Raw genomic sequence first — 27,541 nt, forward strand, 5'->3', positions numbered from 1 at the left:
ACTGCTTCTTGTTAGTAAGAGCAGTGGAGCAAAAGGAACGCTCCTCTCTAACCTGAGCATTTGTGCTAAGATCAGGGATGAACTGGAAATACACAGCAGGAGGCTTTGGTCACTGCAGAACCAAAGTATTCAAAAGAATTAAAACACTTCCAAGCTCTCTTTGCTGCTGTTTGTTGCCACTTAGAAGCAAAGCGGGGAAGGAGCCAGCCATGTCCCCTGCAGCGGGGAGGGAGCCAGCCATGGCCCCTGCAGCTCTACAGCACTATTAGTGAAGCAGTAGTTGCCCTACACAACCAGCATCTATTCAGCCTTTTCAGATGTGCTTGGAAATGTGAATTGGACCCCCATAAAATTTTCTTCTCTATCAGGGTTCTGCACTTTGGCCACAACAACCCCAAGCAGCGCTACAGGCTGGGGACAGAGTGGCTGAGAGCAGCCAGGAGGAAAGGGACCTGGGGGTACTGATAGAGAGTAGGCTGGAGATGAGCAGCAGTGTGGCCAGGTGGGCAGCAGAGCCAATGGCATCCTGGGCTGGCTCAGGAGCAGTGTGGGCAGCAGGACAAGGGAGGTTCTTCTGCCCCTGTGCTCAGCACTGCTCAGGCCACCCCTGGAGTGCTGTGTCCAGTTCTGGGCTCCTCAATTCAAGAGAGATGTTGAGGTACTGGAAGGTGTCCAAAGAAGGGTCACAAAGCTGGTGAAAGGCCTGGAACACAAACCCTATGAGGAGAGGCTGAGGGAGCTGGGGGTGTGCAGCCTGTAGAAGAGGAGGCTCAGGGCAGACCTCATTGCTGTCTGCAACTACCTGAAGGGAGGCTGCAGCCAGGTGAGGGTTGGGCTCTTCTCCCAGGCAACCACCAATAGAACAAGGGGACACAGTCTCAAGTTGTGCCAGGGCAGGTCTAGGCTGGATGTTCTGAGGAAGTTGTTGTCAGAGAGAGTGATTGGCATTGGAATGGGCTGCCCAGGGAGGTGGTGGAGCCACCGTGCCTGGAGGTGTTGAAGCCAAGCCTGGCTGGGGCACTTAGTGCCATGGTCTAGTTCATTAGCTAGGGTTGAGTGCTAGGTTGGACTGGATGATCTTGGAGGTCTCTTCCAACCTGGTTGATTCTATGATTCAGGAGGTAACCCAAACTGGACATTAACATTTAGTCCTGATTTTCATTTAGCCTCATTACTAGACCTGCTCCAACCAAACCTACCACACTGCTGGAATTTCTCCTGCATTTTCTGCACAAGGTAAGCCTTGCCACACTCCAAAGCAGCTGTTAGCAGTGCCAGGTTAAAGAGCTAAACCACTTGATCTTGTGTAGAAAAAGAAGTGCATTCCTGGTCAGGGGCTTCCAGGTTTCTCCTGAGACTAGCCATAACTTTGAATGCTGTCTCCATAACTACCAGTCAGATTTGGATGAGAGGTGTTGCCATGATGTTAGAAACAAGGCTAGGAGCTGGCATTCTTCCTCAGAATTTCAAGCCAGATGTTTGGCTTGCATCCTTTAACTAAAAGCACAACTACTGTAGTGCTACTGTTTCAGCCTGTTCAAAACAGACTGCACAGTCAGAAGGCTAAGAGAGATCACATCACTGCAGCCTTCAGGGTATCCTCCTCAGCTCCTACACAAGAGAGAGGGATGAGGATTAAATCACCTGCTAGTAAATGCACATCTGGTAAAATGCTTCCAGTCCCAATGTTTTCTTAAGCAGGTTTGAAGTCAGAGATATGTTCAACCATCTCTGTAGCATCAGGCATCTGGTGAAGGGCATGGAACACAAGCCCTGTGAAGAGGGTCTGCAGGGAGGAGAAGAACAACTCAAAAAGCCATTTGATAAAGAGAAAAAAATCATTCCTTCTAATCACTTGCAAATGAACAGTTATCCTTTGGGTACAACAGGTGCTAATGAGAGGATCTGGTTTTCCTGTTGTGCTAGTTTGAAGCTAGCCAAAATGTTTTGGTGAGAAGAACTAGATTACAGGCTGTGTAACCAAACCATCACACCTGTATGCTCCTATCCCATTCTGATGCAATGATTTGGGAGTTACTCTCATGAAATCATCCAGATTAGACTCAGCTGGCTGGAAATTAAGGAATGAAACTTTATATTGAGAGCTTAGCACCATATACAAGCAGATAAAGTATCTACACCTGTACACAGAAATAGACAAGATAAAGGTAATAGTGAAACACAACAGCCCTGCCAGAAACCAGAGTCCCCAGGAGAGGCTCCCAACCACCCTTCCACCTTCTTTCCACCCCTCTCTACCTTATCCCAGAGTTTGCCTTATGTGGAAGATGAGTTTGGAGAATTGGCAAGGGGAGGGTTAGAAGCAGAATTAATTGAGCTACACAGCAAAAGCCCAGGGAGAGAAGCACAGACACTGACAGACAGACACCCTCACGCTCTGTCTTACCTGTGTTTGTGTCCTTGCTTTGACACCTCTCAGCAAGCCTCTGAGTGCAGCAGCCATCACCACTGTTTGCTTTTCACAGCCTAAAAACCTCATTTTTCTCATTAAAACACTCCAGTTGGCCTCAAACCAACACATCTACAGAGGGGAACACTGCTTTTCATTTCCATAGAGGAACTTTTCTACTACACTGACACTGAAGACACAAAGTTGTTAACATGCTGCATGCAGAGGTGCTGAAAAGAAGGTGGATTTTGGCTTAGCTTGTCTAACTTGGTGCTCTTAGAACCAAGATGGAAGAAATGGTCCTAGCTAACCGGGGGGCCATGCCAGGCCCCCCGGCCTTTGTTGTCCACCACCATTCACCCAGTGTGCACCATGGGTACTCACCAAGGATGACAGAAGGAGGACCCTTCAGCCCAGATGGGCTCAGCTTAGAGCTTCTGCCTTCCCTGGGTGGGATTAAAAAGGGGAGTGAGCAGGGAGGTCAAAGTGGCTACACCTGAGGTGGGAGGAGACTCCAACAGAGCCCAGGTGCTTTGAGATTGGGGGATAAAGGGGCAGGTAGGGTGGAAAAGGGGCAGATATGGCATTACAGTGTGATCTGATGTAAATTGACCCTGATCTGGCATGAGGGTTAGACTTGATGATGTTTCAAGGTCTCTTCCAGGGTCTAACATTCTGTGATTCTGGAACTGAAGCAATGGAAAATAATCAGAGCAAACAGCCAAAGCAGGCAAAGGTTCTGGATGGAAGAAGAAAAAGGAGGGGTTGTGTTAGTAAGAGATGGAAAAACCTTTGACAGTCTCTGTAGCACTGACCATAAACAGAGGCAGAAAAGCTGTAAAATAGCCCTCTGTGCAAAATGAAGGATCTCTGCCCTAGTAAACCTATTTGGCAGTTAGAAAAAGTGATCACTGCTGAGCCACTTGGGTTCCATGCAAGTCATCATCAGCTGTACTCAGGCTGACCCAGAAACAAAGCTGTGTTTGATCCCATCACTGTAGAAGAGCCCAAGTTGTGCTTGTAAATATCCATTGCAGTTCAGAGATAATAATAGAATCAGTCAGGGTTGGAAGGGATCACAAGAATCATCCCGTTCCAACCCCTCTGCCAAGGGCAGGGACACCCTCCCTAGATCAGGCTGGCCAGAGCCTCATCCAGCCTGCCCTTAAACACCTCCAAGGATGGAGCCTCAACTATGTCCCTGGGAAGCACATTCCAGGCTCTCCCCATTCTAATGCTGAAGAACTCCCTCCTCATGTCCACTCTGAATGGTTTACTTCATTGCACCTCGTGTGATGTGCCACTCACATTTAATTCAACAGCTAAACACTTCAGTGCTTTGCAACAGTAGTAACAGAGTCCAATGGGATGGGGTTCAATAGCTCCAAGTGAAGGGTGCTGCACTTTGGCCACAACAACCCCATGCAGAGATACAGGCTGGGGTCGGAGTGGCTGGAGAGCAGCCAGACAGAGAGGGATCTGGGGGTGCTGATTGATACCCACCTGAACATGAGCCAGCAGTGTGCCCAGGTGGCCAAGAGAGCCAGTGGCATCCTGGCCTGCATCAGGAATGGTGTGGTCAGCAGGAGCAGGGAGGTCATTCTGCCCCTGTACTCTGCACTGGTTAGACCACACCTTGAGTGCTGTGTTCAGTTCTGGGCCCCCCAGTTTAGGAGGGACATTGAGATGCTTGAGCGTGTCCAGAGAAGGGCGACGAGGCTGGGGAGAGGCCTTGAGCACAGCCCTACGAGGAGAGGCTGAGGGAGCTGGGATTGGTTAGCCTGGAGAAGAGGAGGCTCAGGGGTGACCTTATTGCTGTCTACAACTACCTGAGGGGTGGTTGTGGCCAGGAGGAGGTTGCTCTCTTCTCTCAGGTGGCCAGCACCAGAACAAGAGGACACAGCCTCAGGCTGTGCCAGGGGAAATTTAGGCTGGAGGTGAGGAGAAAGTTCTTCCCTGAGAGAGTCATTGGACACTGGAATGGGCTGCCCGGGGAGGTGGTGGAGTCACCGTCCCTGGGGCTGTTCAAGGCAGGATTGGACGTGGCACTTGGTGCCATGGTCTGGCCTTGAGCTGTGTGGTAAAGGGTTGGACTTGATCTGTGAGGTCTCTTCCAGCCCTGATGATACTGTGATACTCTGATACATATGGCTCATTCTGTGGGTGCCTCCTTTGCCTTCAGGAGCATTGTTTCTTCCACTGCAGCTGCTGCCAGGACCCTGCAACTCTTCCCAAACTGGCTCATTTTCCATTAAAAAAACCCCTCAGCCAACCCCCCACCCCCCCAGGAACGCAGAAAAAAATGCCTTCATTTTCAGTTCAGACCCTGAGTCCCATCACACACTTCTGCACGGCATAAATGAAACACCTGAGCAGCCCATTGCTGTGGAGGGCTGTTAGATGCTCTGGCCTGCCCCAGCCTTCTGCTGAGGGGGGAAGGGAGGGTGGAGGCAAACAAGGCTTGGGCCGTTAGGACCCCTCCCAATGTGGTAAGTACCCACAGGTGTTTAAGTGCCTATTAGTGTCTTGCCCAAATAAGGGTGAGCAAGCCCTGGGGTCACCCAATAGGTCAGCTGGCAAATGCCCTTCTGATTGGTGAACCTCTGTGGCCAGAGGAGCCTTTGCCCTGGGGCCAGTAACAGAAAGGGAGCTAAATTGCCAGCAGCTGAGCTGCTTCTGCTTCACAGCCTTGCCTCGTGCCGGACTGCGTTGGGCAGACATGTTCTGCTCTGCCTCCTGCTTCACACCGGCGCTGCTCTTTCGGGCTTCAGCTATCTGGACCCTTAAGTGCTTCAACTTTCCCAGAAGAAGGCGTTAAGTGCCTCCAACGTGGTGAGAGATGGTACCGCACATGGTGCTCTCCGCCCGGCGGCGAGAGGCGCTGCCCGCACCGCTGCGAGGGGCCCTGCCCGCCCGGCGGCGAGAGGCGCTGCCCGCACCGCTGCGAGGGGCCCTGCCCGCCCGGCGGCGAGAGGCGCTGCCCGCACCGCTGCGAGGGGCCCTGCCCGCCCCGCGGCGAGAGACGCTGCCCGCCCGGCGGCGAGGGGCCCTGCCCGCCCGGCGGCGAGAGACGCTGCCCGCCCCGCGGCGAGGGGCCCTGCCCGCCCGGCGGCGAGAGACGCTGCCCGCCCCGCGGCGAGGGGCCCTGCCCGCACCGCTGCGAGAGACGCTGCCCGCACCGCTGCGAGGGGCGCTGCCCGCACCGCTGCGAGGGGCGCTGCCCGCCCGGCGGCGAGGGGCCCTGCCCGCCCGGCGGCGAGAGGCGCTGCCCGCACCGCTGCGAGGGGCGCTGCCCGCCCGGCGGCGAGGGGCCCTGCCCGCCCCGCTGCGAGGGGCGCTGCCCGCCCGGCGGCGAGGGGCGCTGCCCGCCCCGCTGCGAGGGGCGCTGCCCGCCCGGCGGCGAGGGGCCCTGCCCGCACCGCTACGAGGGGCCCTGCCCGCCCCGCTGCGAGGGGCGCTGCCTGCACCTCTGCAATCTTCAGCGCCGGGAGGAACCAGGATCAGGTCAGATATTGTCTGCTTCTTTCCCAGCACCCTGCCAGAGTAAGCTCCCTTGTCCTGCTGGCCACGCTCTTCCTGAGTGTGGCCACTGGCGCTCTTGGCCCCCTGGGTGCTCTGCTGCCTCATCTTCAGCTCCTCTCTCCCAGCACCCCCAGCTCCCTCTCTGCCTGGCTGCTCTCAGCCACTCTGTCCCCAGCCTGTAGTGCTGCCTGGAGTTGTTGTGGCCAAAGTGTAGAACCCTGCACTTGGCCTTGTTCAATCTCATCCCCTTGGCCTCTGCCCACCCATCCAGCCTGGCCAGGTCCCTCTGCAGGGCTCTGCTACCCTCCGACAGCTCCACAGCTGCTCCTAACTTGGTGTCAGCTGCAAACTAACTGCTGCTGGGCTCAGTCCCCTCATCCAAAACGAAGCTTCCAGGCTCTCCAGCAGAAGCCTGGTGTTTACAAGCTGCAACAAGTGCAGGCTGCTGTAGGTGTGGGTAACAGTGAGCAGAGGTGGTGCATTCCAAGTGCTTCAGTGAAGAGAGAGACCCGAGGCAGAACCAGCAGTCAACAGGCTGACCGCACCCTGTGTTTAGACTGGGACATGCAAGGATTTCTGATTTCAGAAAGGAGCCCAAAAAAGGAGAGTTCTCATAGAGAAACAGTGGTTGTGGGGAGAAGGAGGCCTTGAAAAAGGGAAGGTGAAGGTCCCAGAAGTGGTAGAAGAGTGAGGAAGTCAATGTACTGTGTGGAGGTGAATGCTGAGGGAGGCCCAGGGGAGTTGGCCTGTAGCAGCTAAGACTGGCAGGTGGAAGCAGCAAGATAGCATGAAGCACCATGACTTTCTGCTCAGCCTTCCTGCACCAATCTCCCCATAGAGGAGAGAAATTGAGACCCAGTGAATGTGAGAAATAACCCAGCAGGCTAACAGCTTCTGTTGGTTTGGATTGTTTATAAGCTCATTTAAGAGCTCTTGAGGTTCTTAAACCCCACTAGAAGTCCACTATGGGCTGCCATTAACTTTCTGTCACCCATGATAGTGGCACTCAACATTCAGTGTAAGGTAGGAGGACTTCATGGAACTCATACCACAACGGGGGGTAGGACATATCATCAGCATGCACAGCACTAGAGACCTTAAACTCATCTTCCTTCCCTAAGGCTGCTCTGTCTTTCTCCAGGCACCTCAGGGTTCCAAAAGCTTTCTGCTTACATCAAGCAACAAAGCAAAATGCCATTCAGTGAAGTAACACTGAGCAAAGGAAGGTGAGAGCAGGAAACTGCAACTCTGATAAGAGATGGAATTTCTTCTTGCTGCTCCCTTCCCCAGGACTGCATATGAGTAGGGGAGAGATGGAACTACAGAGGGAGTTTGACAGTGGGATGAGCATCCTTAATCTTAGGCATAACTCCATCTTCTCTCTAGTGAGGAGCAGCAGAAAGCAGAGCTCTAGTTGGAATTCTGGAATCTGTCAGCATCTCAGGCTTTAACTCTTGTGACCACAGGGAAAGAGAGAAGGATAACATAAGTGGGCATGAGGTTGCACAATAAGATTGCCAGGGTGATTATTAAGGCCTCTTCAAGGCTTTCTAAAAGCTTCTGTTTGACTTGGGGGTCTGGGCTGATGAAAAGCTCCACATGAGCCTGCAGTGTGAGTGCAGCCCAGACAGCAGCCCTGTGCTGGGCTGCAGCAAGAGCAGTGTGGGCAGTAGGGCAAGGGAGGGGATTCTGTCCCTTGGCTCTGCTCCCCTCAGATCCCACCTGCTGTCCTGGGTGCAGTTCTGGAGCCCATAGCTCATTTATACAACAACCAATTGTCTCTCTGCACTTAAGTATATTCCAAAGTTTAGAAGCTGCAAAGTGTAAACCAGTAGTTGAGCCTCTTCCCTCCTGACATGTTCTGTCTGTGCTGCCCCTCCAGATGGAAAGCCCTTTCCAAAACCTATGATTCTCTCTGGACTTCACTCTAACATATAACTCAACCAGCATCTCCAAGGCTGATAGAGCTATTTGTGGTCTCATCCTTTTGCTTGAGTTATGCAGATCTGATTGAATTATTATCTTGGCCACGTTTGGCTTTAATACAAAAACAATACAAAGCAACACAACATCTAACATACAATTTCCCCTTTCCAAAGACCACAAATAGCTGGGGACTAACTCTCTGCTGCAGAAAGAAGCCTCACAATATATGCTGTGGGTACAAGAAACTAGGCCAGTGAGGTAATCTTGTTTGTTTCATCACCATAGTCATGGCACAGTATTTCTGGGAAGCAGAGCTCTTGGCTTACAAATCAGGCCCCACAAGTGTTACTCATACTGTTACATGTGAAATGTGTGTGCAGGAGTGGATGTTTGCATGCTGGTTTACCTCCTGTACCTGCATCTTCCCTTCCACAGGAGGGTATGAGCCAATCTGGGCTGCTTTCAGGTCTAACTCCAAGCATGATGCAGCCCAAGAATCTTAGGGGTAGCTTAAGAATACAGAGTCTAAAACTATGTATGATTTGTGTGCCCAGGTGTGCAGCAGAGCCAGTGGCATCCTGGGCTGGCTCAGGAGCAGTGTGGGCAGCAGGACAAGGGAGGTTCTTCTGCCCCTGTGCTCAGCACTGCTCAGGCCACAGCTTGAGTGCTGTGTCCAGTTCTGGGCTCCTCCATTCAAGAGAGATGCTGAGGGACTGAAAGGTGTCCAGAGAAGGGCAGCAAGGCTGGTGAAGGGCCTGGAGCACAGCCCTGTGAGGAGAGGCTGAGGGAGCTGGGGGTGTGCAGCCTGCAGAAGAGGAGGCTCAGGGCAGACCTCATTGCTGCTTGCAACTCCCTGAAGGGAGGCTGTAGCCAGGTGGGGTTGGGCTCTTCTGCCAGGCAAGCAGCAAGAGAAGAAGGGGCCACAGTGTGAAGTTGTGCCAGGGGAGGTCTAGGCTGGATGTTCTGAGGAAGTTGTTGTCAGAGAGAGTGATTGGCATTGGAATGGGCTGCCCAGGGAGGTGGAGGAGTCACTGTGCCTGGAGGTGTTGAAGCAAAGCCTTGCTGGGGCACTGAGTGCCATGGTCTGGTTGACTGGCCAGGGCTGGGTGCTAGGTTGGGCTGGCTGAGCTTGGAGGCCTCTCCCAACCTGCTTGATTCTGTGGTACTGTGGTCTAGGTGGATGCATGGAAGGGACAGGTAGCACACACCACTGAGATCCTTGGGTAAGGCTTACCCTGCTGTAGAGGTACACTCTCAGGGCTGGGTGCTAGGTTAGAGTGGCTGAGCTTGGAGGTTTCTTCCAACCTGCTTGATTCTATGTATGGGAATATTTGTTGAGTGCTGTCTATTTTCTCTCACAACCCCACCTGAAAAATATAAAAGGCTGGCAGCTTCACATGATTTCCTCCCCATATTTTCTTGGTTTAGAGTTTCATTAGGTCTGTTTATAGATTCAGAAAGTCACTCTGCCTGGCATTACTTAGCATCAACCATATCATCCCTGTGGCAGTTGTGCTATCTAGGGATTGGAATAGCACACAGTGCCTTGGTGCATGCTATGTACACACTGCAGCCCAAACAGAGGCATTCTCAGAAACTGTGGACAGAAAAGCCAAGCACTGTAGAAGGTGCAAAGCAGCAAGCCAGGCTTTACAAAGCAAGTCAAAATCTAGCCCTTGTGCAGGGCAGCTGGATTTCTTCCCTCAACTGACCAGATCTTGGCTGACTGGGCAGAAATCAATACAACTCCATTCTCTGGCACAAAGCCTCTTAAAGACAAAAGCCTTATCAAGGCATTTGCCTCTTGATAGGGCTGAAAAAATGCAGCCTGGCAGTTGTACTCTGTGCTAGATTGTGTGGTCCTGCTCTGGCAGGGGTTTGGACTCGATCTCCTTGGGTCCCTTCCAACCCCTAATGTCCTGTGATGCTGGCAGAATACCAAACAAGCCTCCTACTTACTCCAAGTCCAGCTCTGCATTTAATTCAATAACTTCAGTTACTAATCAGTATCAGTTTGATTTCATTGCATTTCATTTCATAGAATCAACCAGCTTGGAAAAGACCTCCAAGCTCAGCCACTCTAACCTAGCACCCAGCCCTGGCCAAGCAACCAGACCATGGCACTAAGTGCCCCAGCCAGGCTTTGCTTCAACACCTCCAGGCACAGTGACTCCACCACCTCCCTGGGCAGCCCATTCCAATGCCAATCACTCTCTCTGACAACAACTTCCTCAGAACATCCAGCCTAGACCTCCCCTGGCACAACTTCACACTGTGGCCCCTTCTTCTCTTGCTGCTTGCCTGGCAGAAGAGCCCAACCCCACCTGGCTACAGCCTCCCTTCAGGGAGTTGCAGGCAGCAATGAGCTCTGCCCTGAGCCTCCTCTGCTGCAGGCTGCACACCCCCAGCTCCCTCAGCCTCTCCTCAGGGCTGTGCTCCAGGCCCCTCCCAACCTTGCTGCCCTTCTTTCAATACCTTCCAGCACCTCAACATCTCTTTTGAATTGAAGAGCCCAGAACTGGACACAGCACTCAAGGAGTGGCCTGAGCAGTGCTGAGCACAGGGGCAGAAGAACCTCCCTTGTCCTGCTGCCCACACTGCTCCTGAGCCAGCCCAGGATGCCACTGGCTCTGCTGCCCACCTGGGCACACTGCTGCCTCATCCTCAGCTACTCTCTACCAGCCCTCCTAGATCCTTCTCTGCCTGGCTGCTCTCAGCCACTCTGTCCCCAGGCTGTAGCACTGCTTGGGGTAGCCTAGGACTGGCTCCACCTCAGCAGTTATATTGGGTACTGAGCAATCCATTTTCTCTTCCCTCTCATGAAATCCAAGATTAAACATTTCTGGGGTTTGGTAAGAGGTATTTTGTTATTCTTTCACACACCCCTTTCATTTTCACATGCTTCTCATTTCCTGGCTTGGGCTGGGACAAGGAGCAAAGGCAGGATACTCACAACTTTCCAGCCTGACTAGAAAAGGAAAATATTAGATATTTAATAAAAAGCATATCCCTTGGAGATTTCCAGCCTGGATTTGCAGTTGCATCTCTAGTTAAGACAATCAACAAGACTTCTGAGTGCTTACTTGAATGGAATTACTTGGTCACTCTGCAATGCTAATGGAAGCATGCATGGGACAAGCTTGTTGGTGTGGACTAAAGTAATCAACACACTGATGTCCTCAACCCCTGTCAGCATCAGTCATTTTCTAAGTGATCTGACCCCTCAAGAGCAGCATTCCACTTTGTTCTGCTGAAATAGCCTGACCCTCCAGAGGCATTGTTTGGTTGGGTTCTTTTTCCATTTGCAACTCCAGAAAAACCTGCCCCTGTGCTCAGCACTGCTCAGGCCACACCTTGAGTGCTGTGTCCAGTTCTGGGCTCCTCAATTCAAGAGAGATGTTGAGGTGCTGGAAGGTGTCCAGAGAAGGGCAGCAAGGCTGGGGAGGGGCCTGGAGTGTCACAGCCCTGTGAGGAGAGGCTGAGGGAGCTGGGGGTGTGCAGCCTGCAGCAGAGGAGGCTCAGGGCAGAGCTCATTGCTGTCTGCAGCTACCTGAAGGGAGGCTGTAGCCAGGTGGGGTAGGTCTCTTCTGCCAGGCAAGCAGCAAGAGAAGAAGGGGACACAGTGTGAAGTTGTGTCAGGGGAGGTCTAGGCTGGATGTTCTGAGGAAGTTGTTGTCAGAGAGAGACTGGCATTGGAATGGGCTGCCCAGGGAGGTGGTGGAGTCTCTGTGCCTGGAGGTGTTGAAGCCAAGCCTGGCTGGGGCACTTAGTGCCATGGTCTGGTTGATTGGCCAGGGCTGGGTGCTAGGTTGGGCTGGCTGAGCTTGGAGGTCTCTTCCAGCCTGGGTGATTCTATGAAAAGCTGGTTGCATTCCTCTGTGCCCTGAGCTAGAGTATATGGTCCTACTCTGGCAGGGAACTTGGGCTCAGTGATCTCTTTGGGTTCCTTCCAACCCCTGACATCCTATGAAAAGGTGTTCAGCAGGCATTTAGCCTGTGCCATCCAACTTGTTCTTTGCTATTACTTTCCACTTTCCTGTCCCTTGTACTATGGCCAGGCTGTTGCCTGATCTGTTGTGCATGGCAGGCAAACACACTCTGCCTCTGGGGAACAAGAGGCTTCCCCTTTGTATGAGTGTCCATCTCAAGCAGCTCGGTGTCAGTCGTGCAGCCTACAGCTGCATCATACGGAGGTCTCCCACTGATGTCAGGACAGTGCTCAACAGAGTGGAGAATTTTGCCCTTATTTAGTGAAAAGAGCTTGGACACATGTTGAACTGATGAGCTCAACTGGGTGTGCAGCAAACAGCCACAGTTGGTGGCCAAGCTTTACTTAGTGCTCTTTAAACAGAGTTATTTGTTAGCGCTGAGCCCTTCTAAAGCTTCTTGACTTGGGATCCTGTGTGCAAATCACCTCTGAGTAGGGAAAGTGTGAAGGGGACATCCATACAACAGACCCTGGGTGACCACAGTGTGATCTGTGGTGACTTAAAAGGCTTCTCTAACACGTTCTTGCTTGATGTAATTAATTGCACTTGTTACCCTCTTACACTACAGTAGCTAACCACACACTTAGCTCACCCATTTGGGAGTAGTTTGTAAATCATTACTATTTTGGATTACAAATAACAAGTAATCTGGCAGGAAAGATGCATTACATGATCAATTACCCATGTACTACCTTAAGAAGCTGGCTTTTAGATCTAGCCAACACATATTCATTAGGCTAACTAAATGTCAATATGCACCCAGAAGTGCGACTCTTCTAACACTGTAAATGCCACAAATTGGCAAAGAGGCAGAAGCATCCACAAGGATATTTCTCCAGATTGCAAGCAAGTTCTGCCATGCAACATCTGTGACACAACAGAGAGGCAGGGGAGAGGAGAAAGGTGAGAGGGGATGTTTAGCCTGCAGAAGAGGAGGCTCAGGGCAGACCTCATTGCTGTCTACAACTTCCTGAAGGGAGGCTGTAGCCAGGTGGGGTTGGGCTCTGCTGCCAGGCAAGCAGCAACAGAAGAAGGGGACACAGTGTGAAGCTGTGCCAGGGGAGGTCTAGGCTGGATGTTAGGAGGAAGTTGTTGTCATAGAGAGTGATTGGCATTGGAATGGGCTGCTCAGGTGATGGAGTTCCCATCCCTGGAGGTGTTTAAAAGGAGACTGGATGAGACATTTAGTGCCATGGTTTGGTTAATTAGAAGGGTTAGGTGATGGTTGGATTCGATGATCCTAGAGTTTCCAACCTGGTTAACTCTGTGATCCTATGATTCTAACCATCTCTGTATCCAGAACTGGGTGGCCAGCAGAAAGAGAGACCTGATTGTTCCCTGTCCTGAGCACTGGTCAGGCCACACCTTGAGGATTGTGTTCAGTTTTTCAGCCTCTTGCTACAAGAAAGATATTGTGGTGCTGGAATGCGTCCAGAGAAGGGCAGTGAAGCTGGTGAAAGGTCTGCAGAATAGCTCTTAGGAGAAGCAGCTGAGGGAACTTGGGTTGTTTAGCCTGGAGAAGACTCAGCAAAGACTTCATCACTGAAAGGAGGTGGTATTGAGGAGGCTGTTTGTCTCTCCTGCCTAGAATCAGGCACTTGGTGGAAATGGCCTCAAGGTGCAGCAGGGAAGGTTTAGATTGGGTATCAGAAGAAACTTCACTGAAAAGGTTATCAAGCACTGGAACAGACTCCCCAGAGAGGGAGCTGAGTCACCATCCCTTGAGGTGCTTAGCAGTCAGATAGCTGTGGTGCTAAGAGAGATAATTTAGCACCAGGCTTGGCAGTTAGAAAATGCTTGGACCAGAGCATCTTTCTAACTGATACTATTCTAAGATTCTATCATGCTAAAGCCCAACATTTTAACACCACTTCAAGATGCTCTCTCAGCCCCACAGAAAGGAATCACAGAACCTTAGAGATTGGAAGGGACCTCCAGACCTCATCGAGTCCAATCCCCTTTACAAAGCAGGATCACTCAGGGTAGTTCACACAGGAATGCATCCAGCAGGGGTTTGAAAGCCTCCAGAGAAGGAGACTCCACAACCTCTCTGGGCAGCCTGTTCCAGGGCTCTGTCACCCTCACTGTAAATCTTCATATAGAGCTGAAACCTTCTATGTTCCAGTTTGTATCCATTGCTCCTTGGCTTATTGCTGCTGACCACTGAGAAGAGCTTGCCCCAGCCAATTGACACCCACCCCTCAGATATCGATAGACATTGATCAGATCTCATCTCAGCCTTCTCTTCTCCAGACTAAACAGCCCCAGGTTTCTCAGTCCTCTCAACAGGGCAGATGCTCATCCTTGTGGCTCTCTGCTGGACTCTCTCCAGCAGGTCCCTGTCTCTTGAACTGAGGAGCCCAAAATTTGACACAAAATTCCAGATGTGGTCTCACCAGGGCAGAGTAGAGGGGGAAAGACCCTCCCTAGGCCTGCTGGCCACACTTTTTCTGATGTACCCCAGGATGCCACTGACACAAAGATGCACTAAGCTGACAACTCTGACCAGTGAAATAGCTGTAAGGACTTAGTGCTTACTTTGGGGTGGCACTGACCAGATTTTCCACTGCCAATACATCTCTGCTGGGCTTTCCTTGCTTGTGTGTTGCTTTGTTTTCCCTGTCTTCAACATACCTGTAAAACACAGCCTACTGCCCCTGTTTTTAAGGAATGGACTTACATAAGAATAGTTCCTACAGTTCATGCTGTGACTTATTCACCTGGGCAAGCATTACTCTGCACTGCTCAGGTGTACTTGTGTTGCCTAAACCAGTGCTAACAATCACAGACTCAACCAGGGTGGAAGAGACCTCCAAGCTCAGCCAGTCCAACCTAGCACCCAGCCTTGTCCAATCAACCAGACCATGGCACTAAGTGCCCCAGCCAGTCTCTTCCTGAACACTTCCAGGGACTTCTTGCAACCTTTGCCTGGTCTTGATTTAGAGTTGGACTATAAAATGAGGAGTTGAGTGTGAAAGACATTTTCCAAGCAGATAATTGCCATTCTGATCCTCATATTGGGGTAGAAGGAGCTTCAGTTACTAATCAATATCAGTTTGATTTCATTGCATTTCATAGAATCAAGCAGGTTGGAAGAGACCTCCAAGCTCTGCCAGCCCAATCTAGCACCCAGCCCTGGCCAATCAACCAGACCATGGCACTAAGTGCCCCAGCCAGGCTTGGCTTCAACACCTCCAAGGATGGCAACTCCACCACCTCCCTGGGCAGCCCATTCCAATGCCAATCACAACCTCTCTGGGCAACCTGTGCCAGTGTCTCACCATCCTCACTGTAAACAACTTTTTCCTAACATCTAGTTTCAATATCCCCTCTGCCAGTTTAAACCCATTCCTCCTTGTCCTGTCATAATTATAAGACCTTATCGGTAGTCCCTCCCCAGACTTCCTGTAGCCCCCTTCAGATCCTGGAAGGCCACTCCAAGGTCTCCTCCAGGCCTTCTCTTCTCCAGGCTGCACAGCCCCAACTCTCTCAGCCTGTCCTCACAACAGAGCTGCTGCAGCCCTCTCAGCATCTTGGTGGCCTCCTCTGGACTGGCTCTAACAGTTCCATGTCCTGCTTGTGCTGGGGGCTCCAGAGCCACACACAGGACTGCAGGTTGGACTGGATGAGCTTGCAAGTCTCTTCCAACCTGCTTGATTCTATGATTCTATAGGGAGTTCTCAAATCTGGTTGTGAAGAGTCACTCAGACACTGGGAACATCTGCCCTCAGCTGTCGCACAGAGCTGCGTTCGCACAAGCTGCACTGCCACCTTGTGACACCGAGAAGCGCTCAGCTGCCACCTGCTTGTGTCTGCTCACACGGGAGGGCTGCAGCAGCTCTGCTCTGAGGACAGCCTACAAGAGCTGGGGCTCTGCAGCCTGGAGAAGAGAAGGCTTCTAGGAGACCTTGGAGTGGCTTTCCAGTGTCTGAAGGGGGCTGCAGGAAGGCTGGGGAGGGACTATTGACAAGGTCTGGTAATGAGAGGATGAGGAGGAATGGGTTTGAACTGGCAGAGGGGAGATTCAAGTTGGAAGTTAGGAAGAAGTTGTTTGCAGTGAGGGTGGTGAGACACTGGCACAGGTTGCCCAGGGAGGTGCTCAAGGCCAGGTCGGATGAGTCCTTGAGTGACCTGTTCTAGTGGGAGGTGTCCCTGCCTATGGCAGGGGGTTAGAACTGGCTGAGCTTCGAGGTCCCTTCCAACCCAAACCATTCTATGATTCGAATACAGTGTCTGTCTGAGTCAGTGTCTGCGTTTTCTCCCTGGGCTTCTGCTGTTCTGCTTGGATCTGTGTAACCCAACTAATCATTCTGCTTCTAACCCCCTTGCTCATCCTCCCAGATCACCTCACACATAAGGCAGATTCTGGGACAAGGTAGAGGGGTGGGAAGAAGGTGGAAGGGTGGTTGGGAGCCCCTCCTGGGGACTCTGGTTTCTGGCAGGGCTGTTGTGTTTCTCTATTACCTTTAACTTGTCTACAACTGTGTTTGTAATACACTCTAACTCTTTGCTTGTCTATTGTGCTGAGCTGTGAATGTAAAGCTTCATTCCTTGATTTCCAGCCAGCTGAGTCTAATCTGGGTGATTTCATAAGAGTGTGGGGGGTGAGGCACTTAGTGCCATGGTCTAATTGATTGGCTAGGGCTGGGTGATAGGTTGGACTGGATGAGCTGGGGGGTATCTTCCAGCCTGCTTGATTCCACTCCACTCTCCTCTCCTCCACTCCACTCCACTCTCCTCTCTTCCACTCCACTCTGTTAGCCAGACGACTGAGCAGTGATCATCTCAACACTTCACCTTTTCACTGTGACATTTGCCAACCCCTCTAGCTCTAGAAATGGCCTTGCAATATTCTCCAGCCACACAGGTAGTGTAGTGTACCTCAGGCCTTTGTTCACTCAATAAACAGGGTCTGAAGACTTCAGCAAAAGGCACTGTTTAAATGGAGTTCCTTCCACAGTGCATGGAACCCAAATTATGTTTTTAGGAATGATCTTTTCTGTGTGTGTGTGTGGGGGGGAGTTTGAGTGTAATATTTTAGCACTTAAATGGCAGGAGAACAATTAAGGTTTGGGCTCTGAAAGGCCTTTCTTAGAGTCAAACTACAACAGGAAAGCTTAATATTAAAGGATAAATACTCATTTCCTCCTAACTTCTGTAGTTAGAGACATCCAGCTGTTAGTGATTAAACAGGCTGCAATAGTTTACCAGCTTTGCTTCTCAAAACCAAATGTCATATAACTCTTCCTTTATCATAATTCATTGAATAAACAGCAGCCAGCTGTGCTCTGGAGAGAGAAATAATCATGCCTATGATTAGAAGACCCTTAAAACAAAGTGTAATAAGAGCTGCTGGCCAGGCTGGAAGGAGCACAATTCTACTGGGAAGCTGACACCACACCAATGCCACCGAGTGCAGCTCAGCAGCACAAACTGCTCCTGGCCCAGCCTGACAAACCAGAAGCCAGCAGCAGCTACCTGTTGTCTCCAGAAACTGAACCTGCAGCTTTTCCAGGCAGACCTCCCCCAGCTTCTGGGCATGCAGTTTTGGAAGGCAGGAGGGTTAGCTGTGCTTTACTGCCCAGCTCTACACATGTGCATAACAGACCTCACCAGTGAGTTACTTGTGCTGCTTTTGGGCTTGCTTCATCCCTTGTCACAGAATCACAGAATGCCAGGGGCTGGAAGGGACCTCCAAAGCTCAGCCAGTCCAACTGCCCTGCCACAGCAGGATCTCCTGTACCAGATCACACAGGGGGGTTTGGAATATCTGCAGAGAGGGAGACTCCACAATCGCCCTGGGCAGCCTGTTCCAGTGCTCTGTCACCCTCACAGGGAAAAAAATCCTCCTCCTGTTCAAGTGAATCTTCCTGTGCCTCCACTTCCACCCAGTGCCCCTTGTGCTGGCACTGGGCATCACCCAGCAGAGCCTGGCTGCAGCCTCCTGGCACTCACCTGCACATATTGATAACCATTGCTGAGGTCACCTCTTGGTCTCCTCTTCTCCCAGCAGCACAGCCCCAGCTCCCTCAGGCTGTCATAGCAGAGATGTTCCATTCTCTTCATCATCTCTGATAGCTTGGTGTCATCTGCAGACTTACTGTTGCTTGATTCAATCTGCTGGTCTAGACCATCAGTAAAGAAATGGATGAGGACTGGCTCCAGCACTGATCCCTGGGGAACACTACCAGTGCCAGCTGCCAGCTGCATGTGGCACTATTCACCACCACTCTCTGAGCTTGGCCCTCCAGGCAGTTCTTGACCCATACATACCCACAATTGTCCTGTGCATGCAGGTCAAAGGATGATTATGCTTTACACCTTTGTTTCCTTAGGTGTGAGCCACTTCTTGGATTAACCAAGGAAAAACCATTCAGTCTTTTTTGTGTCTCTGAACACAGCACTGCTCAGTTTCTGACACTGTAGCTTAAAGCCTCACAAACATTTGCTGATCTCATTTCTCCCCCTGATTTTGCCTGTGTTCTATTTAATCCCTCTCTGCAAATGAATAAATACAACAAACCATAAAACCCTCCCCACAAACCAACCCAGGCAATTAATAATGAGGATATTTAACAAGTGCTCAAATCCAGAATCATCTGCACCAAGCATCCACCTATATTAATATGACTAAAAACCATACCTGAGCAATAATTAGTTGCACTTCAAATCAGTAGGACTTTAAAGTCTAGCAAGAGGCTTTATTAAACTTTAAATTTAGCCTTTTAGGGCATCCAAACAGATTCCATGGATTCCCTCTGAATCATAGAATCAACCAGGTTGGAAGAGACCTCCAAGATCATCCAGTCCAACCTAGCACCCAGCCCTATCCAGTCAACTAGCCCATGGCACTAAGTGCCTCATCCAGTCTTAATGCTTAATAGGCTGCCAAGAAGAAAGTAAGAAGCTATTAGCACTGGGCACACTTTCACTAGCAAGTGACTCAATTTGTTAGGTTGTATTTCTGCAGGGCAGACACAAGCATTGGGACTGGTAGGAGAAATTCAGCTCATAAAGAATCACAGCATCATTGAATGGTTTAAGTTGGAAGGGAGCTCAAAGCTCAGCCAGTTCCAATCCCCTGCTATAGGCAGGGACACCTCCTACTACAACAGGTTGCTCAAAGCCTCATCCAACCTGGTCTTGAACAACTCCAGGGAGGTTGTGGAGCACAGAATCACCCAATGTGATCAAAGATCACATTGGGTGATTCTGTGCTCCCCAACCTCCCTGGGCAACCTGTGCCAGTGTCTCACCACTCTCACTGCAAAGAACCCTTTCCTAACATCCACTTTCAATCTCCCCTCTGCCAGTTTAAACCCATTCCTCCTCATCCTGTCATTACCAGACCTTGTCAATAGTCCCTCCCCAGCCTTCCTGTAGCCCCTTTCAGATACTGCAAGGCCGCTCTAAGGTCTCCTCAAAGCCTTTCCTTCTCCAGACTGCAGAGCCCCAACTCTTGGTTGCCATGGTCTGGTTGCTTGGCCAGGGCTGGGTGCTAGGTTGGACTGGCTGAGCTTGGAGGTCTCTTCCAGCCTGGTTGATTCTGTGATTCTAACTCTTGTAGCCTTTTTGCATCTGGTTGGCTTTCTGGGTTGCAAGTGCACACTGCTGGCTCCTGTTGAGCTTCTCATCCAGCAGCACCCCTAGGTCCCTTTCTTCAGGGCTGCTCTCCAGCCTGGCACTGCCCAGCCTGGATTAGTGCTTGGCATTGCCTTGACTCAGCTGCAGGACCTTGCACTTGAGGTCTTGTTGAACCTCCTGAGGTTGACAGAGACAAACACTGACTATCCCTTGAACTTAGAGCAGGAAGGAGAAGGGGAACAACTAAACAACCAAAAGCACTAAAAAAACACCTTACAAAGATACTTTATTCACCATGAAGTTCCACAGGGCACTTCTACACCAAGCTAAAAAGCCAGGAAAGCAAGCTAAATTTTCTGAGATGATTATGCTGGTTAATGATCCTGGTGGGATCAATAGCACATCACAAACCCTTTGACATGGCTTAAAATGGAAAAATCTAAAATACACAGTAAAAAAAAAACCTCCTCCAACTGTTGGCTTTTTAATTTTATCTGATTTGATAGGTCTATTTAGCACAGGAACAGCTCCAAGCTATTTATAGAAGAGAGTTATACATTATTAAATCATCTCTTGTTAGGCTTTCTGCTCTTTTATCAAGCCTAAAGCCAGTAAAGTCTCCATGCTTCAGGTCAGATCAGCATTTTCTCTCCCCACAGCTGCACAGTTTCTGATCACCACGTATTTTTCCAGAACCCAAAGAGCTATTTAGTAACACCTGCAGCCAGGCAAGCATCCAAGGATGCTCAGGTGAATACAACCAGATACAGGCTGGGTGGGGAATGGCTGAGAGCAGCCCTGAGGAAAAGGGCCTGGAGGTTTGGGCTGATGAAAAGCTCCACATGAGCCTGCAGTGTGAGTGCAGCCCAGACAGCAACCCTGTGCTGGGCTGCAGCAAGGGCAGTGTGGGCAGCAGGGCAAGGGAGGGGATTCTGCCCCTTTAATCTGCTCTCATCAGACCCCACCTGGAGATCTGGACCCCCCAACACAAGAAGGACATGGAACTGTTGGAGTGAGGAGGGCCACCAAGATTCTCAGAGGGCTGCAGCAGCTCTGCTATGAGGACAGGCTACAAGAGCTGGGGCTCTGCAGCCTGGAGAAGAGAAGACTTCCAGGAGACCTTGGAGTGGCCTTCCAGGATCTGAAGGGGTTACAGAAAGGCTGGGGAGGGACTACTGACAAGGTCTTGTAATGACAGGATGAGGAGGAATGGGTTTAAACTGGCAGAGGGGAGATTGAAACTAGATATGAGGAAGAAGTTATTTACACTGAGGGTGATGAGACAGTGCACAGGTTGCCCAGGGAGGTTGTGGCTGCTCCCTCCCTGGAGGTGTTCAAGGCCAGGTTGGATGAGACTTTGAGTGACCTGCTCTAGTGGGAGGTGTCCTTGCCTACGGCAGGGGTTGGAGCTGGATGGTCCTCGAGGTGCCTCCCAACCTAGACAATTCTATGATCAAATTTAACTCTTTTACAGGGAAAGTAAGGGAGGAAATAGATTTTCTTGAGAGACAGGAAACCAGAGCACATTGAATGCTGAATTAAAGACCTAAATAGGAGAAAGCAAGAAAGTAATCTTAAACACTGCCACCAGGATGGAAGTGCTGGTCTGAGTTACATACACAGAGTACCTGGGTTGCTGCACAGTGCCATGGACATTGGGAAAGAAGTGCCCCAAAGAACTGCAACCTCCTGCAACCTGAGCACTGAGGAACTGAAAATAGACTGAATTGAATCAAATAAATAAGTATTCCAGGCCAGCTACTGCAGGTAAAAAATGCACTATGACTACAACTACCTGAAGGGAGGCTGTAGCCAGGTGGGGTTGGGCTCTTCTGCCAGGCAAGCAGCAACAGAAGAAGAGGACACAGTGTGAAGTTGTGCCAGGGGAGGTCTAGGCTGGATGTTAGGAGGAAGTTGTTGGCAGAGAGAGTGATTGGCATTGGAATGGGCTGCCCAGGGAGGTGGTGGAGTCACCGTGCCTGGAGGTGTTGAAGCCAAGCCTGGCTGGGGCACTTAGTGCCATGGTCTGGTTGATTAGACAGGGCTGGAAAATAGGTTGGACTGGCTGAACTTGGAGGTGTCTCTTCCAACCTGGTTGATTCTATGATTCCATACACTTTCCAGGAGTGCATTCCTTTGCTAAGGGAGATGCATGCAGATGAGGAAGGGGAATTTGGATCATCAAACTATGGATGTACAGACTTAGATCCCACTTACAGACCAGAAAGAAAACAGATTGTGGAGGGTTTTATCTGCAGGGCTCCACCATCTCTCCCAGGGTGAGCTGAGTCAGTGTGAGGGAGTCCTCTTTACCTGCTGGAGGAGTCTGTACGAGCGGGTGAGATGCAGAAGGTTTCAACATGAAGAGGAGAACTTGCACAATTGTGTCCCATTAATCTGTGATGCAATTGAGAGGCAGCAGCAGCAGCATTAAAACCAATGTATGCAGGACCTTTTGTTTTCCTTTTCAGGGCCAGGAGCCAGCTCCCACCCCAGCCAGTAAGTGTAGCTATCAGCTGCAGAAACCCAGGATTATAGCTGGCTTAAAATAATGCATCTCCTCTCAGGGGCTGGTGCAGCATCAATTCCCACTCAAGAGCTGTTCACCAGCTTTGGGAAAAGAGTTATGACTATTTGCATGAACTTCCAGCATGCAGTTTAATTTATTTAGTGCTTTGCCAGCCTTTCCCCCCCCCCCCCCCCCCCACTTTTCTGTTTTCTTTTTGAGAGAAGTCAACAGTTTGGAAATCCTGGAAGTGTTTTGCAATATGCTTCAGGTTGGGCATAAGCATAAAGACAGTCACTGCTTTCAAGATGTCTCTCTTTCCTTTCTGCTGTGATCCACCTGTCAACTGAAGTCAAATTAGGAATGTATGCTAGAACTCCCACAGCTGGGGATGTTCAGATCTGAGAGGTTGATTGGCAGTTACAGAGCTAAAGCACACCTACAAAACCAGGAATAAGGCTCATGCAGGAGCATCCATCACTTAGAATCATAGAATCAAGCAGCTTGGAAGAGACCTCCAAGCTCAGCCAGTCCAACCTAGCACCCAGCCCTGCACTATCAACCAGACCATGGCACTAAGTGCCCCAGCCAGGCCTTGCTTGAACATCATCAGGCACAGCGACTCCACCACCTCCCTGGGCAGCCCATTCCAATGCCAATCACTCTCTCTGCCAACAACTTCCTCCTAACACCCAGCCTAGACCTCCCCTGCCACAACTTGAGACTGTGTCCCCTTCTTCAATTGCTGCTTGCCTGGCAGAAGAGCCCAACCCCACCTGGCTACAGCCTCCCTTCAGGTAGCTCTAGACAGCAATGAGCTCTGCCCTGAGCCTCCTCTGCTGCAGGCTGCACACCTCCAGCTCTCTCAGCCTCTCCTCATGCAGGAGCATCCATCAGGTTCACAGGATGTTAGAGGACCACACAATCTAGCACACCTCTGATCCAGAGTTCTGTCTGTGGATATTTTTAATCAACAATTCTCAGGACAAACAGACAAACAATCAAAAAAGCAAGAGAGACAAAGAAGTCTTTCCCCAGACCTGTCTCAAGCCCACTCCTCTTCACAACTTCCTGCAAGCCTAAACTCCTTTTGGCTTTAAACAGAAGAGGAGCCAAAATCATTGTTTCAATCTATCTGCCTTTCTCTCCTGCCTCCATTCTATGCTCCAGTTGAAAAAGCAGGGAAGATGTGCCAAAATACCACAGAATGATTGTTCTTCCCCCCATGCTACCAGCAAGACAGGAAACACTGTGGCCACAGGAGAGTGTTTGAAAAGAAAAAAAACCCCACCAGACACAAACCCACAACTGTGACTGATCCTTCCTTCAGCTCCATGGAAACACCAAGGGAACTCGCTGCTGGAGTGCAGCCTAAATCTAGGCTTTTGCTCAGCGTTTTTGAGTTGGTTCTCATTTAGCCCCAAACAGCCTGGACATCTCTGGTGCAGCTCTGCTGGCCTGTCAAGAGCTCAGCTGAGCTTTCCCACTTCTTTTCAAACACCACACCAAGCAGCCATGAAATGGTAATGACTTCCAGCACTTGACCCAGTAACCTGGAGGAGGAATGCAGGTAGAACCTTGTTGACTAACGCTACGTTGTATAAAGCCAGCATCAGATAAGTCCTGGTATTTTTGCTTCTGTGCTTGCCACGCTGAATAAGAGCACACAAAGCTTTATTTCACAACATAAATGAGCTTGGGCCAAACCATTCCTGTAGCTCTTTTAAAGCATTACACAGTTGGGAAAGAATTGTCAATCAATTTGATAGCGAACAATGGATGCGAAACCTCATTCGAGTCCGCTGCTGTACTGCTCTTATTTTCTTAGCAGAGAGTGCATTGTTGGGATCCTTTTATCAGATGCTCTGCTCTTTGAAAGATTTCATCTCTCAGTGCATAAAGCCACAAGAGAATCCTGGAAAAAAAACAACAAACCAAAACGTTTTCAGTGTGTGGATCTGAAGGAGTGGTTGAAAGCTGGAGGAGCCTTCATTATTTTTGCTAAGCACAGCTCCATGTGTTCCCTTTTAACCAAGAAGTAGGCCCCTGGAAAGTACAAATATGCCACTAAACATGCAAGTTTTTCTTCCCCTGTCTGCAACAGGGTGTTCTGCCAACTCATTCACATTTGCATGCCATTCTAATATTTCCATCAGGGTGGCTGATAAAAGTTCTGAGAGGCTGAAGATGTTGCCAACCATCAACATTTTTGAAGGGAACTTTTACCCTACCTCTTCCTGAAAAGGCAACAAAAAAAACCTAGGAGAGTCAGACTACAGGACTGAAGCAAACTGTCAAGGTTTAAATATACATATATATATATATCTACTGGCTGGGTGAGGAATGGCTGAGAGCAGCCCTGAGGAACAGGACCTGGGGGTCTGGGCTGATAAAAAGCTCAACAGGAGCCTGCAGTGTGAGTGCAGCCCAGACAGCAACCCTGTGCTGGGCTGCAGCAAGAGCAGTGTGGGCAGCAGGGCAAGGGAGGGAATTCTGTCCCTTGGCTCTGCTCTCCTCACACCCCACCTGCAGTCCTGGGTGCAGTTCTGGAGCCCCCAACACAAGAAGGACATGGAAGTGTTGGAGCCAGTCCAGAGGAGGCCACCAAGATGCCCAGGGAGGTGGTGGAGTCACCATCCCTGGAGGTGTTCAAGCAAAGCCTGGCTGGGGCACTTAGTGCCATGGTCTGGTTGATTGGGCAGGGCTGGGGGATAGGTTGGATTTGCTGAGCTTGGAGGTCTCTTCCAACCTGCTTGATTCTATGATTCTAAGCTCAGTCTTTAAACTCTGTAACAGCAGTGGGGGAGAAAGAGCTAAGCCTAATGAGCCTCAGCCCACCAGAGCATATGCTTGTCAGCACTGCAGACTGAATGCCAGCACTGATTATGTAAATGGCTGTACAACCATTGCTTGAGTCTCTGAAAATGCCTGGCTGGGAAAGCAGATCAGATGCAGAAAAGTAAACCCAGAAAAAACCTCCACATTATTCATATCTGATTGGTTTTATTCCTGCCTTCCACCACCCATTCTCCAGTGGCAGCCAGGCTGTTTCCTGAGATAAATCTCTTAATCCAGGAGTGGCTGCCAATGAGTTTCTGTGTTAGTGCCTGTGAAGGACTCTAATAATAGAGTCATAGAATCAACCAGGCTGGAAGAGACCCCCAAGCTCATCCAGTCCAACCTAGCACCCAGCCCTGCTCAGTCAACCAGACCATGGCACTAAGTGCCCCAGCCAGGCTTGGCTTCAACACCTCCAAGGATGGCAACTCCACCACCTCCCTGGGCAGCCCATTCCAATGCCAATCACTCTCTCTGCCAACAACTTCCTCCTGACATCCAGCACAGACCTCCCCTGGCACAACTTGAGGCAGTGTCCCCTTCTTCTGTTGCTGCTTGCCTGGCAGAAGAGCCCAACCCCACCTGGCTACAGCCTCCCTTCAGGTAGCTGCAGGCAGCAATGAGGTCTGCCCTGAGCCTCCTCTTCTGCAGGCTGCACACCCCCAGCTCCCTCAGCCTCTCCTCACAGGGCTGTGCTCCAGGCCCCTCCCCAGCCTTGTTGCCCCTCTCTGGACACCTTACAGCACCTCAACATCTCTCTGGAATTGAGGAGCCCAGAACTGGACACAGTAGAGACGTTTTAGTGAGCACTGAAAACCAGAATGAGAGATAAAAGAACCTCTGATTCAAAAAAATCACCTTGTGGGTTCCCAAGGAAACTATGTTTTGTTTTGCACAGCTCATGGAAGACTCCAAACTCATACTTCTTTTAGCAACCCATCTGAGACCTGTTTGTGTCATGGCCTAATGTTTCACTGAGCACTGCTTAAAAAACATCCTCTTTAAAGGTACAAATTCCACAGCCTTTTGAAATGATTTGCCAGAAATACATGCTTCAAAGTATATACTCACAGCAACGCCCCTTCCACAGGTGAATAGGGCAAGGAGCAGTGGATGCAAGCTGCAGCACAGGAGGTTCCAGCTCAACACAAGGAGATCTTCTTTACTGTAAGCCACATCCAGCTGGCGGCTGTCACTAGTGGTGTCCCTCAGGGATCAGTGCTGGGCCCCATCCTCTTTAACATCTTCATTGGTGATCTGGATGAGGTCATGGAGTCAGTCATCAGCAAGTTTGCAGATGACACCAAGCTGGGGGCAGATGTGGCTGGGTTGGAGGGCAGAAGGGCTCTGCAGCGGGACCTTGACCACCTGCACAGATGGGCAGAGTCCAATGGGATGGGGTTCAATAGCTCCAAGTGAAGGGTGCTGCACTTTGGCCACAACAACCCCATGCAGAGATACAGGCTGGGGTCGGAGTGGCTGGAGAGCAGCCAGACAGAGAGGGATCTGGGGGTACTGATTGATACCCGCCTGAACATGAGCCAGCAGTGTGCCCAGGTGGCCAAGAGAGCCAGTGGCATCCTGGCCTGCATCAGGAATGGTGTGGTCAGCAGGAGCAGGGAGGTCATTCTGCCCCTGTACTCTGCACTGGTTAGACCACACCTTGAGTGCTGTGTTCAGTTCTGGGCCCCCCAGTTTAGGAGGGACATTGAGATGCTTGAGCGTGTCCAGAGAAGGGCGACGAGGCTGGGGAGAGGCCTTGAGCACAGCCCTACGAGGAGAGGCTGAGGGAGCTGGGATTGGTTAGCCTGGAGAAGAGGAGGCTCAGGGGTGACCTTATTGCTGTCTACAACTACCTGAGGGGTGGTTGTGGCCAGGAGGAGGTTGCTCTCTTCTCTCAGGTGGCCAGCACCAGAACAAGAGGACACAGCCTCAGGCTGTGCCAGGGGAGATTTAGGCTGGAGGTGAGGAGAAAGTTCTTCCCTGAGAGAGTCATTGGACACTGGAATGGGCTGCCCGGGGAGGTGGTGGAGTCGCCGTCCCTGGGGCTGTTCAAGGCAGGATTGGACGTGGCACTTGGTGCCATGGTCTGGCCTTGAGCTCTGTGGTAAAGGGTTGGACTTGATGATCTGTGAGGTCTCTTCCAACCTTGGTGATACTGTGATACTGTGATAGTGTGTAAGGGTCCCAGAGCACTGGCACAGGCTGCCCAGAGAGGCTGTGGAGTCTCCTTCTCTGGAGCCTTTCAAGGCCTGTCTGGATGTGTTCCTCTGTGTTCTGTGCTAGATTGTGTGGTCCTGCTCTGGCAGGGGGTTTAGACTCGATGATCTCCTTGGGTCCCTTTCATCCCCTGACATCCTGCAAGACTGTGAATAAAACTTGGCAAGCAAAAGGCAGGCACCATGAACAACCATGCAGAGAACACCTTACAGAACCTTGATGTGGAGCCCATGCTTTCAAAAGCACCACAGTTATGATTTCACATCCCAGAGCACCTACAACCAAAACAATCCTCGCTTTGTTTTAGTCCTGGGGTGCAGGGCTGTAAGAGAAGTCTCAGCTGCCTTTTCCTCAGCTAAGAAAGAGATTCATGGTGGCCTTCATTTCCCAAGTTACCAAATTGCCTTTAAAAACATCTACCTTGAGAGTTATTGACAGACAGGTAGTCCCCACCTCCCTGCTAACTAATTTTAGGCATTTAACTAGAGTTACCTTGAGTATCCTAGGAGATAAGGAGGCACTTAATGACAGCAATTGTGATCCTGG

At 50.7% G+C, this 27,541-nt stretch overlaps 1 protein-coding gene across 2 annotated transcripts in view; it reads left to right on the plus strand.

The window, feature by feature from the left end:
• Positions 1 to 1,194: 1,194 nt before the first annotated feature.
• The window catches only part of LOC135181997 (aldo-keto reductase family 1 member B1-like), a 65,072-nt gene continuing 38,725 nt past the window's right edge, over positions 1,195 to 27,541 (plus strand). Inside the window, exon 1 of one of the 2 annotated variants that reach the window (XM_064155618.1) lies at positions 1,195 to 1,236. The gene's annotated coding sequence lies outside the window, so the exon portion shown is untranslated. Of the gene's footprint in view, positions 1,237 to 5,846; positions 5,915 to 27,541 lie in introns of those variants that run through there. The other variant, XM_064155617.1, reaches the window with a different exon arrangement.

The sequence above is a fragment of the Pogoniulus pusillus genome, chromosome 15, assembly GCF_015220805.1.
Source record: "Pogoniulus pusillus isolate bPogPus1 chromosome 15, bPogPus1.pri, whole genome shotgun sequence".
Lineage (NCBI taxonomy): Eukaryota > Metazoa > Chordata > Aves > Piciformes > Lybiidae > Pogoniulus > Pogoniulus pusillus.